Raw genomic sequence first — 10,660 nt, forward strand, 5'->3', positions numbered from 1 at the left:
CAAACTGGGGAGCAGCTGTGCCTGGTTTGTCTTCCAGAGCCGAAACTCAACAGATCTGAGGACTGAGTGAAGGAATCTAGAAAGTCACAGCAGCTCCGGTTTCAAATATAAGACAAAAACACCTCCAAGAGACATACCACCCTCACCCACTGTCGTCTGCTGCCACCTCCACTGAGATGCCCAGAGGCGCCCAAAAGGCCATCCATCAGCAGGGACAGGCGCAGCCAATCATGCCTCTTAAAACCAACCAGACGTTTACCCTGACTCACAGGTGGCTGGGCGGTAATTGCCAGGTGCAACTTTGCCCACCTGGGAATCTGTCGTGGGACACAGGGAGGAAGGGAGAAGTCTGAAATGAGGGAAGTGTGGAAAAGAGGTAAAGGAGGAATACTTTGGCAGCGAGAGAAGTGTGGCGAGCAGACCTGATGACTCATCTGAGAGTCACAGTACGAAGCTCTGACTCCGTAGTTAAGTCACTGTCGTGTCTATGCTCCTTGTCGAGTTTGGCGTGAGGTTCCTGCTCCTGTAAACACTGTTTTGTGCCATCCTGAGCCACTGTGGTGATTGTCATTATGCTGCCTCAGCAGTGCGGGGCCCTGAAGAGAAGAGCAGTCACGCTGGTGGAAGATCTTAAATTTCACACCCATACTGTGGGAGGGAATAGGACATGGGGGGGCTTTGGACAAGGTGCTAATTGAGGAGGCGACGCACCACCTGTGTGTGTTCCAAGGCAAGCATTCGTCCAAATAGCTGATGCAAGATGTGAGGCTTTGGCTGACTGCTTTCCTCACGCATGGGGATGCTGAGAGAAGCCAATCTGAATGGGACCCTAGACATACCACAAAATCCACATTAATTGCACTTGCATGTGGAAAATGGCCAGCTTATTGTTATTTCATGTCTGTGTGGGTGTAATACACCACAGCCGTCCAGTGAGCAGACATTTCTATCTTAGATTTTCCACTGCCTCAAAACACAGAGCGGTGCGGGCAGTTCAAACTGTGAGATCTGCCAGTGGTTGCGACGTCGGATGGCGGAGAGCCCGATTCAGATGTCCGCCTGGCGATTGGGTCTGTCAGATAGGCTGGTCGGGGGAAATCAGAGCAAAGCTGAAGACTACTCCTCCAGTCATCAATCACCTGCCTGTGGCCGGCATGCTGGCCAATCCGCCCAGACCTCGGGCCCCAGGATTCATCAGAAGGGACAAGGCTTGACATCCAGAAAAATGAGCTCAACCCTCCACACGTCAGGACATATCGGGGCCCAATGTCACCGACTCACTCAGCACGAGACGTCTCCACTCAAAAGGGATAAAAGAGATGGAAAATGTGTATCTATACAGTTTCTTCTTCTATTTTTGTTGAAATTCTGACAGTCACTCCCTGAAGATGGGCCTTCTTGGCAGGCCTATGATGAGGAGTTGTTGTGGTACTGCACATATGGTCATATGTGGGTGTATGTCTCTCACTCACTCCCACTCAGTCTCTCTCTCTCTCACACACACACACACACACACACACACACACACACACACACACACACACACACACACACACACACACACACACACACTGACTCACACACATCCAGGCTGAGGAGATGAAGGGGAGAGTCATCAGGCTGAAAATGATTAATGCCCCTTTTGTCCATCCTGGCATCTGGAGCACATCTGCCCCGCTGGGACCAGGACAGATATGGTACCTGCTTCAGGGATTAAGCTGCCCTTCGCCCCCTCTCCTGAGGCTGCAGGTAAGGGATCCTTTCCGGTAGCCAGCGCCACCCCCCTTGAAATCCTCCCCCAGGGTAGCGCAGTCTGGGCCCACCTTGGAGCTCAACACATTAAGCGGGGATGATATTTATGATGTGGAAATGGTCTGCTATTTATTCAGGGTACAGAGGATGTGGAGACAATTCATCGTAGCCCCCCTGTCTCCTCTATCTCTCTCTCACTTTTCCCATCTATTTTTTTTTCATGAATCTCTCCTCCCCCGACCCGTTTCTCCACCTCGGTTCTCTACCTTTCTTTTTCTGCCACACCATCTTGTCCATATTTGGAAATAGTCCCCGTGCGCATACATTTTCTCTGAGTTTAATACATTATTGATGCACAGGTTACCTCACAGTCTGAGGGTCCTGAACTGTGCCCCTGTGTCAGCTGGTCATGTGATAAAGAAAATCAAATCAAAGAAGATGGGTCAGCTGAGAGAGTGGAGAGGGATTTTTTATCTTTATTTTTATTGTTATCAAACTCTTCAAATCTCTTGAATGTGCTTCAGCTGCTTTTGACTGTCTGATGTTTAAATGTACGATTTTATGGGGCCGAGAGGAGCAATTTCCATCTACCTACACAAAGTGAATCACAGATGTTCTCATCTATTTAAAATTAAAAGGGAGAGGAACTGTTCTCTGAAGTCAGAAACAAAAAATAAATTTATTAAATACTCTTGAAGCAGCCTGAACAACATGACAGTAAGACTTTATTTGTCAGATCTGTAATTTTCTAATCACTAATAATTTCCTTTTTTTTTGACATGGCAGTGAAATGTTGGGCTAATTATAAGGAAAACAGAGGCAGTGTTCAACTATCACACTTAGAAATTCATAAATCCTAATTAGCTGTTCATGTGACCTGCAGCACAGAGTGTTCAAGTCAGACCACAGCAGGTCAGTCAACTATCTAGAAGTGAAAAATTAATCTACAACCAAACACAGAATTAACATAAATGTGAAGAATCAGGAATAATCACTGGCAAGAAAAAACTGATAAGTGATGTAACAAAGTAAAAACAAATCTAACTAATAAATACATTTACTTGACAAGGATACAGTTTGGCCACTTTCTTTTTATTTTTTGCAAGAAATGAATTATCTATATAATAAAAAATTGTTTCTAAAAAACTAAATAATGTTTGGAGCTGGGGGGAATAAAATAATAAAAGTACAACATTTCTTTCTTGGTTGATTTGTTACATCTTACATCATTTGATTTGATTGATAGAACAGGTGGATAAAAGGGAAAGAAAAGAAAAAAAGTAAAGCAGTATCCAGGATGAGCTCACCACGTATGAGTCACTGCTTCCAGGAAGTCCCCATATAATGGAGTCTAAATGATCATAATTCATACTTTGAACACATCTACAGTACTGAAGGACATGTATAGCTATAAATAGAAAAATAAATAGATGAAAATAAATAGAAACATAATGCAAAAGCCAAAGCCCACAGGATACATAAGACACCAATAACACATCAATACCCCCAATACCACATCATGGCATCTGTGACCACTTTGGAGAATACTTTTTAGCCTGGGTGACACATATATACACACACACACACACACACACACACACGTGCACACTCACACAGGAGGCTGGGAGAAAAGAGGAATGTCGAGGGGAGGAGTGTGTGAGACTATGACAGTGGATCAATAGTTGTGTTTGTGGCGTCGCTCCCACAGGAATGGAGCAGTATATGAAAAGCCGCTGCTGATGGCTGAAGGTCCTCTCAGAACATTCCCTGTGTGTTTAGCCCAGAGCCAAGGTTAAACCCAGCACAAAGACGCCACAAAACCTCAGCCTGCCTCCCGGGGGCTACATACACTCACACAGGCAGGGCTCACAGGAGCCTTTCTTCTTTGTGTGTGTATGTGTGTGTGTGTGTGAGACAGTGGATGTGTGCCTCATGACAACATAACGGTGAGTATTGTGTGACGCAGCTATGGGCCTTGACAGGAGCTATACTGCTTCACCTTATTTCCACACAATTTGTGTCATCATTAATATGTTTTATTACAATAACTGTTTGTAATTAAATTAACAGTGACACTGGGTCAGACTTCTCACAGTGAAAACAATACAGTGAGAGATTATACAGTATGACAGCCACATTAGCACATTACCATACGTGGGTTAATATTCTTGTTGTAAATAAGGTAATGAATTTCACTGATGGCAGACTGTAATTGTGAGCCAAAGCAGAGTTAACCTTGGTGATTTATCCAGGCTTAATTTCCATCTTAACACCTCTTTATTGCTTTTACTAGCATTAAACAGCCCCTCTGAGAGCAAGGCAATAACTGCGGGGCCATAACACTGCTAAATCATGCATTTAAAGCAGTTCGGTGTGTATATGGAAGTTTCACTACACCCAGGGTGACTAGAAAACTACACAGGCTCAGACAAATATGAAGTATGAAAAAAAAGTCAATCTCCTGGGGCTCATTTTCCTCTGAAATTATATCTTATTCACCAGATTCTCTGCAGACAAAGGGTTCGTGTTGTTGTTAATTATAGCGATGGGAGAAAATAGGAAGCTTGTCATGCTCTCTACAGTAATGATAGGATACTCTGTCAAGCAGCTCTCAAGGTGTCTGCATTCCTTCACTTCAGCCATCCTCCTCGCGTACCGGCCGTAACTAGCTGCGATGGGCCTCGACAGGCCGTCATCGCCACAGAGGACTGATGGAATACTAATTAGCGTGCCACCACTTGAATTATTCATGCATCTTAATTAGGGGAGAGATTTCCCATTAGGCTTTTAAATATGACTGAAGAGTTTGGCTTCTATTTTGTGCAGGAGTCAGTGTGTGTGTGTAAATAGATGAGCACACAAACTCAAACATGGGCTGCTCTGTGCATGCATATGTAGTGAATGCATACATATACCTCGAGTGCATGAGAGGAAAACTGTCTCCAAGGTGATAAACAGTCGTCATAACTACATCATTTATTCTAAATACACAGCTTTCGCAAAACTGAGCACGGAATGCAAGATCACCGCAACTTTTTCTTCTTTAAAGTTCATGAATAATAAATAACAGCTGCTTCTCTGCAAGGCTGCACAGAAAACATACAAGTCCTGCTGCCCTGCTATAAGGTTCACTAATTAACTAATGTGCTACAGCTAAGACAGCAGACAGTAACTGCCAGTGCATGATGTTCCTCTCCATCTCTCTGCTTTCCTTTTATGCTGAGGTACCAAGTGATAGCCGGCTCGAGCCGCAGCCACATCCATCTGCCGCAGTTTAGCAGGGAAATTAGGCACTCAATGTAGCATATTTGTTTAAGTAATTGGAAAGTAATTAATAACCTGAAAATATAATAACGTGCTCAGCAGCAGCTCTTCTTCTGCAAACCATTCAGGGGAAATGTAGTGGCTGCTGCCAAGCCTGTGTGTGTGTGTGTATGTGTGAGTGTGTCTGTGTTTGTGTGTCCTGTCAGCATTTTACAGTGCAGCTGCTTTATGCATATCTAGGAGTGAGATAAATAGGAATGACAGTAGAAAGGAGAGAGAGGGGAGGAATCAAATGTTGATTCATAGGTGAGGCAGCGACGAGGTGCACTACAAGACATAACTCGGCAGGATGCTCATTGGTCCGCCCATTTGGCTGTAGACACTGCGGCACTGGCTCCCATAACCGCACAGCGAGGAATAGGAGCCCAAGGATTAGGGCCGACATTAAACCCAGCCTCTAATTACGCTGTTCAGAGATTGTTTTTCATAAATATTTGATGAAATGTCATCTGCTGCTCTGAGGTGCTGGGAGGGGTGTGTGTGAAGGGGGTGAGAAGAGGGCTCGGTTTTCACACTCACAGACTCTCACACACACAGCAAAGGTAGACAGCATTTGTCCTGTCATTTCCTTTTCTTGCTCTTAAACACCTTTAGGGACATTTAAAACCACATCAGCTCATTGAATCTAGCTTGTATTTTTGCATAATGCCCATCAGCTGTTGAGCTGATGATTAAATGTATTCACAAGTTTTTTTTATAACCAAACATAGACAAACAATTACCAGCTAAACCAACAATGTTTCTTTGCTGAAGGTCCAGGGGGAATTTTCTCTTTCAAAAAAAAAAAGGAACAAAACTCTATATTTTCTGTGGTTGTTTTTCCCCCAAAATCTGACAAACTGTCATGTTCCACTTCTGCACACTACAAGTCAGAATTGTTGTGGCACATCCTGCCAGGACATGATCCTAAACTTCCCAGACAGGAACCGGCAGCTTGTGAGAACCAGCACTTCCTCTGAGAACATCACAACCTGTCGATATATGTTGAAAAATGTAGAAACTGATCTGTTCCGCAGATCTTTTGTTAGCCATACGACCTGTAAATTGCTTACATTGACAAAGTCGGTCAGCCAAACCTTTGCTAGTGTTGTAGCTCCCCTGGGTCTATTAACATGACTCCTCCTTTGCACTAAGAATCAATTACACTGCACTGTTTGACACATACTGGGAAGGCCTGAAAAGATGTGTCTTGATTACTGCGGTTAAATCTTTACTTTGTATGAGTGACTAAGTGAAATATTTATAAGGCTATTATAAGCAAATTGTCCTTTATATTGAAGAAAACGTGATAATTTGATGATTTATGTGAACCTAAATTATAAATACATTTTCTAATGTGCGTCGAAAGCAGATACACTGTAGAGCCTCATGTGAAGAGGAACTGAACCTGAACCTGCATATCTGTGTGAATGGTTACAATATATTAGCTAGAGAAAGACTGCTTCAATCCCAGTGCAGGAAAAAAAAAACAATGAATAAAAAAATGTAGGCTACTATACGGGGATTGATCTGCTTTTGGAGCCAGCATCAAGTGGCTATTTGAAGAACTTTGGTGTTTGTCAGGTTTTGGTGTCTTAAGTCCTGAGCACTATAGGAACAAACACACTACAAATTTCACATTGTATCATCACTACATGACCGAGCTAGAGCAGGGCTTTTTTCAATCCCAAAACTAGAGAATCAGCTCACGTGAATCCATGTGAGTCACTGACATCTATTGATCGACTGACAAGTTAGGAAAGATTTGAAGGAGTCAAACCATTTGTCTGGGGCAATGCTGTTTTCTATGTGTGGTATGTGTGTGTTTATGATTGATTCTCATCCACATTCTTTGCAAGTGATGTCTAGAGTCACATCCCTCAATTCAACATTTGACATATTGGCTCCAGTGGGTGCTGTCACAGCCAATCAGAGGGTCTGATACAGAGGCTGAGGCTGTATACTTAAACTGAATGGGAACAGTACTGTTTTGTTCTGAGCTCCGAGTGAGGAGAAGGTGGACTGAGGTTGGTGTAGTGACAGAAAAAAGAAAGGAGGACGAGACCAGTCACATATTTAGTGCAGAGGATGCTCACAGACACACGCACACAGCATACAGCCTGTCTTTTCCCTTTCTTCCTCTTAGACACTTAGCAGCACTTCATTTAATCAGCAAAAACTTATAATCTTTCTATAATACCAGTCAGCTGAAGAGCTGATTACACTTATTCAAAGGTTTTTATAACTCAATTCTGACCTTGTTATGCAGCAGCATAGACAGACAGTCTACAAGCTTCTTTTCATTATTATAGTTTGCAGATTTTATCGATCAAAAAGGTACAATTCAAGGCCCTTTTTTTCTTTTGTTTTGTTTCATGGGCTATTAACCCTAATTACACTGAACAGAGTCTTTCTTGAGAGATATATAATTAGCTGCGATTGTGCTGATGATTTGATTTCTTATCAATTATTTAAAAGTGACAACTTCATTAGAAAAAAAACAAGTCATAAAAAAAAAAGAAAAAGTCTTACTGCGGGCTTAAACAGATTAAATTGCATGATGCCACAATGAATTACATCTGACTGGCTACCACGGCAACACCTGCAGCTAAGCAGGTGGTGTTTTATATGTACTGTACTGTACAGGGCTGAATCACACATTAGATGTGTATGTTCTGCTTATATACCAGGTGTGCTAAATATAGGGTTGACTATGATGAGCCCCATGTTTAATTATACAGTAGGTGTTTTAGCTCTGGAGTTTTATGGATCCTATGACTTTTTTCTCTACAAGTGACCCACCCCTCCTGGGACCATCTCATTTACAAATTAAGAACGCATACAACCTGTTCTTGGATCATTTGATAAATCTACATAAACACACACTCGCTCTCTCATACACAGACACACACACATACACCTCTCCCTGAGCGGACACTGAAGCAGCTGCTGGTTGGGGCTCTCCGGGATCATTGCTTACATTATCAAACTCCAGTGTGGAGTTTGTCAGTTGTCCTTGGAAAAGTGTGTGTCAAGAGCGATGGAACCAGGTGGAGGCAGACAGGAGGGATCTCCCAGCTCACTGCTGCCGCTTTGTAGCTCCACCAAGTTGGCAAATTGACAGCTGTTTCACTGCTTGAAAGGCCTGTTTTGAAATTATTATTTTTCCTTCTCTCTGCTGAACGACAGTGAAATGACTCATGAAGAACAGTGGATGATGCAGACGTGTTAGTGCAATGATCTGACAGGTGAATTAGGGTTGTTTTGCGATGTGGTCTGGTCTATGGTCTGTCTGACATGAGCCTCCCTAGCATGAAAGTCAGTGGACTAATGCCTTTACACTGTAGTGGCTTGTATAATACCAACACAAATATTTAGTATTTAGTGTTCCCTTCATACGGTAATGATAATATACAGTTTTGGACAATAAGAAAAGTTAAATTCCTGTTACGTCACAAATACAAATAACACGTCTTCTAAATAAGAATCCGGTAGGTTACATTACAATAAATACATTTTTTATTCTATTGTTTATTTCTAATACTACTACAGGGTTTGTAGGAGAAGGGAAAGAAACACCAATGGATTTCCAAACTTGATAAACGGTGGCCTAAGTTCGACATCATGGACAGGCAACAATCGTGGTCACATGTTGCGATCGTCATTTCTGCTGAGTACAGCGTTTGTTTTGGGATAACCTAACTCTGTTTAAGTTTATGTATGTATGTATGTCTATAGTGTTCTAAAAGTGAGGGACTGACTGAAGTCACTTATTTGAGACACAGCTGAAAGTTGCCAAAAGATTTATCGCTAGTTTTTTAAAGATGCCATCTAGCAATCTGATCTGGAGTCATGGCAACAATACCACAACAAGGCAGAAAACACAAACATGCCATGATCAAACAGACTGCAAACAAGGCTGCTGCCGAGTCAAATCATTAGCGTTACTGTCCATTATAAACACACATCACAATTTACAAACTAGCTTCCTGGTTCAACATCAACAGTGGGAATTATCAGAGATAATTGTGCCCACTCCCTGTTTCACCTGCACAGATATACGCACATAGTCCTGCATGCACTTACATCACTTTTTAATATGACCCTAGCTGCAGATTTCATATGAAATACTAATCCTCCTCATTGATCCGGACATAATCCTCAGTGGCGGCAGACCTGATAAATATGTGTATTCTGCCATGAAACAGACGCAGAGGGTAAAGTGGAGCCTCCAGTCGATAGCAGCACAATCCAGACCAGGTAGCCGAGGTGTCAGGGAGAGCGAGTGAGGTTATTCCAGAGAAACGTGTGTCTAAGGATGAATGAGTCCCTGTTCACATTGACCTTGGTGGCAGCGCCTTGGCTCGATGTGCCGGCCGTACACTAAAAGCACACATGTCTTAAGATGGAGAAATGAGCCTGTGCAAACACACTCAGCCTGCCCATACAAGAAGAGAATGTATTTCCGTGTGTCTGCGCCTTATGACCTTGTCGGCTCACCAGAGCTCATTATAGAGGAAAGCAGCGGTGGAATCAGTGGCAATGAAAAGCAGACAAGACCCTCGGATTGTTGGAGCCAACATGAAAGCGCTCAGCTATTAGAGAGAGAAGTCGGCGAGAGGGTGGTGGTGGTGGTGGTGGTCGGGGCACTGTGAGAACAAGCGAACAGGGCTGTCCACGAACTGGAATATGAAGTGCACTGGTTTGCATAATTTAAGGTTAATGAGGAAACAACAGCAGATAAAATCTCCCCTCATTTTATCCCGGGTGGCTTTGCTCTATCGGGGCGCTTTTCATTAAAAAGGCATCAGAAGGAGTGCTTTAATGATGTGTGAATTCATCAAAGTTTTACCTCATTTTACATTACATCACGTACGTAGATATGAGAGCATGTTTCCTTTTCAAAGAGATGCTCAGTCTTATTTAGTCGCAGTGGATCAGTGGAGCAACCGCGCTCCAACTTCTCCATCCATTTCCAACCCGTCTTGTAACACTTGCTGTTCACACACTGCAAGATCAGACGCATAGCAACACAGGTTTCCACCAATATGTTGATCTCCAATAAATAAACATGAAGCAGTAGTCATTAATACAACTACAGCAACTGGTTATATGATTATATAGCAACTGAAATATACAAAATGTCCAGGGTAACATTACATTAAATTTACTAAAGTAAGTGAGTTTATGTGTGTGTGTTTGAGTGTGTGCTTATGTGCCAAAAATACACAAAACCTTGACTCTTAATGAGTGTTTGCACGCAGAGGTAACCTTCTGCCCTCTTTCTCTCAGTTATCGTTACAGAGGTAATTGGACAGAGGGACAATGAGGGACAGTGCCCCTCCTTCTCCCACCACCCACACCCCCCCACCTTCATGTGCCTAATCACACCTCTATTTGCATGGACAGCCCCGAGAATCAGCCTCAATAACACCGCGCTGCTTTGAAAGATGAGTTTTTAATCTGGGAAAAGAGATGAGTTTCTGACCTGCACCTGTTTGTTTCCGTAGTTTCTCTCCCTGTCGTACAGAAGTGACCTGCGGGTAAATTTGCAGAGGCAGGATGGCTGCTCGGCTCCCTAAGTACTGTCATTGTGCATTCATTA

This window comes from Trachurus trachurus (assembly GCF_905171665.1).
Source record: "Trachurus trachurus genome assembly, chromosome: 5".
Classification (NCBI taxonomy): domain Eukaryota; kingdom Metazoa; phylum Chordata; class Actinopteri; order Carangiformes; family Carangidae; genus Trachurus; species Trachurus trachurus.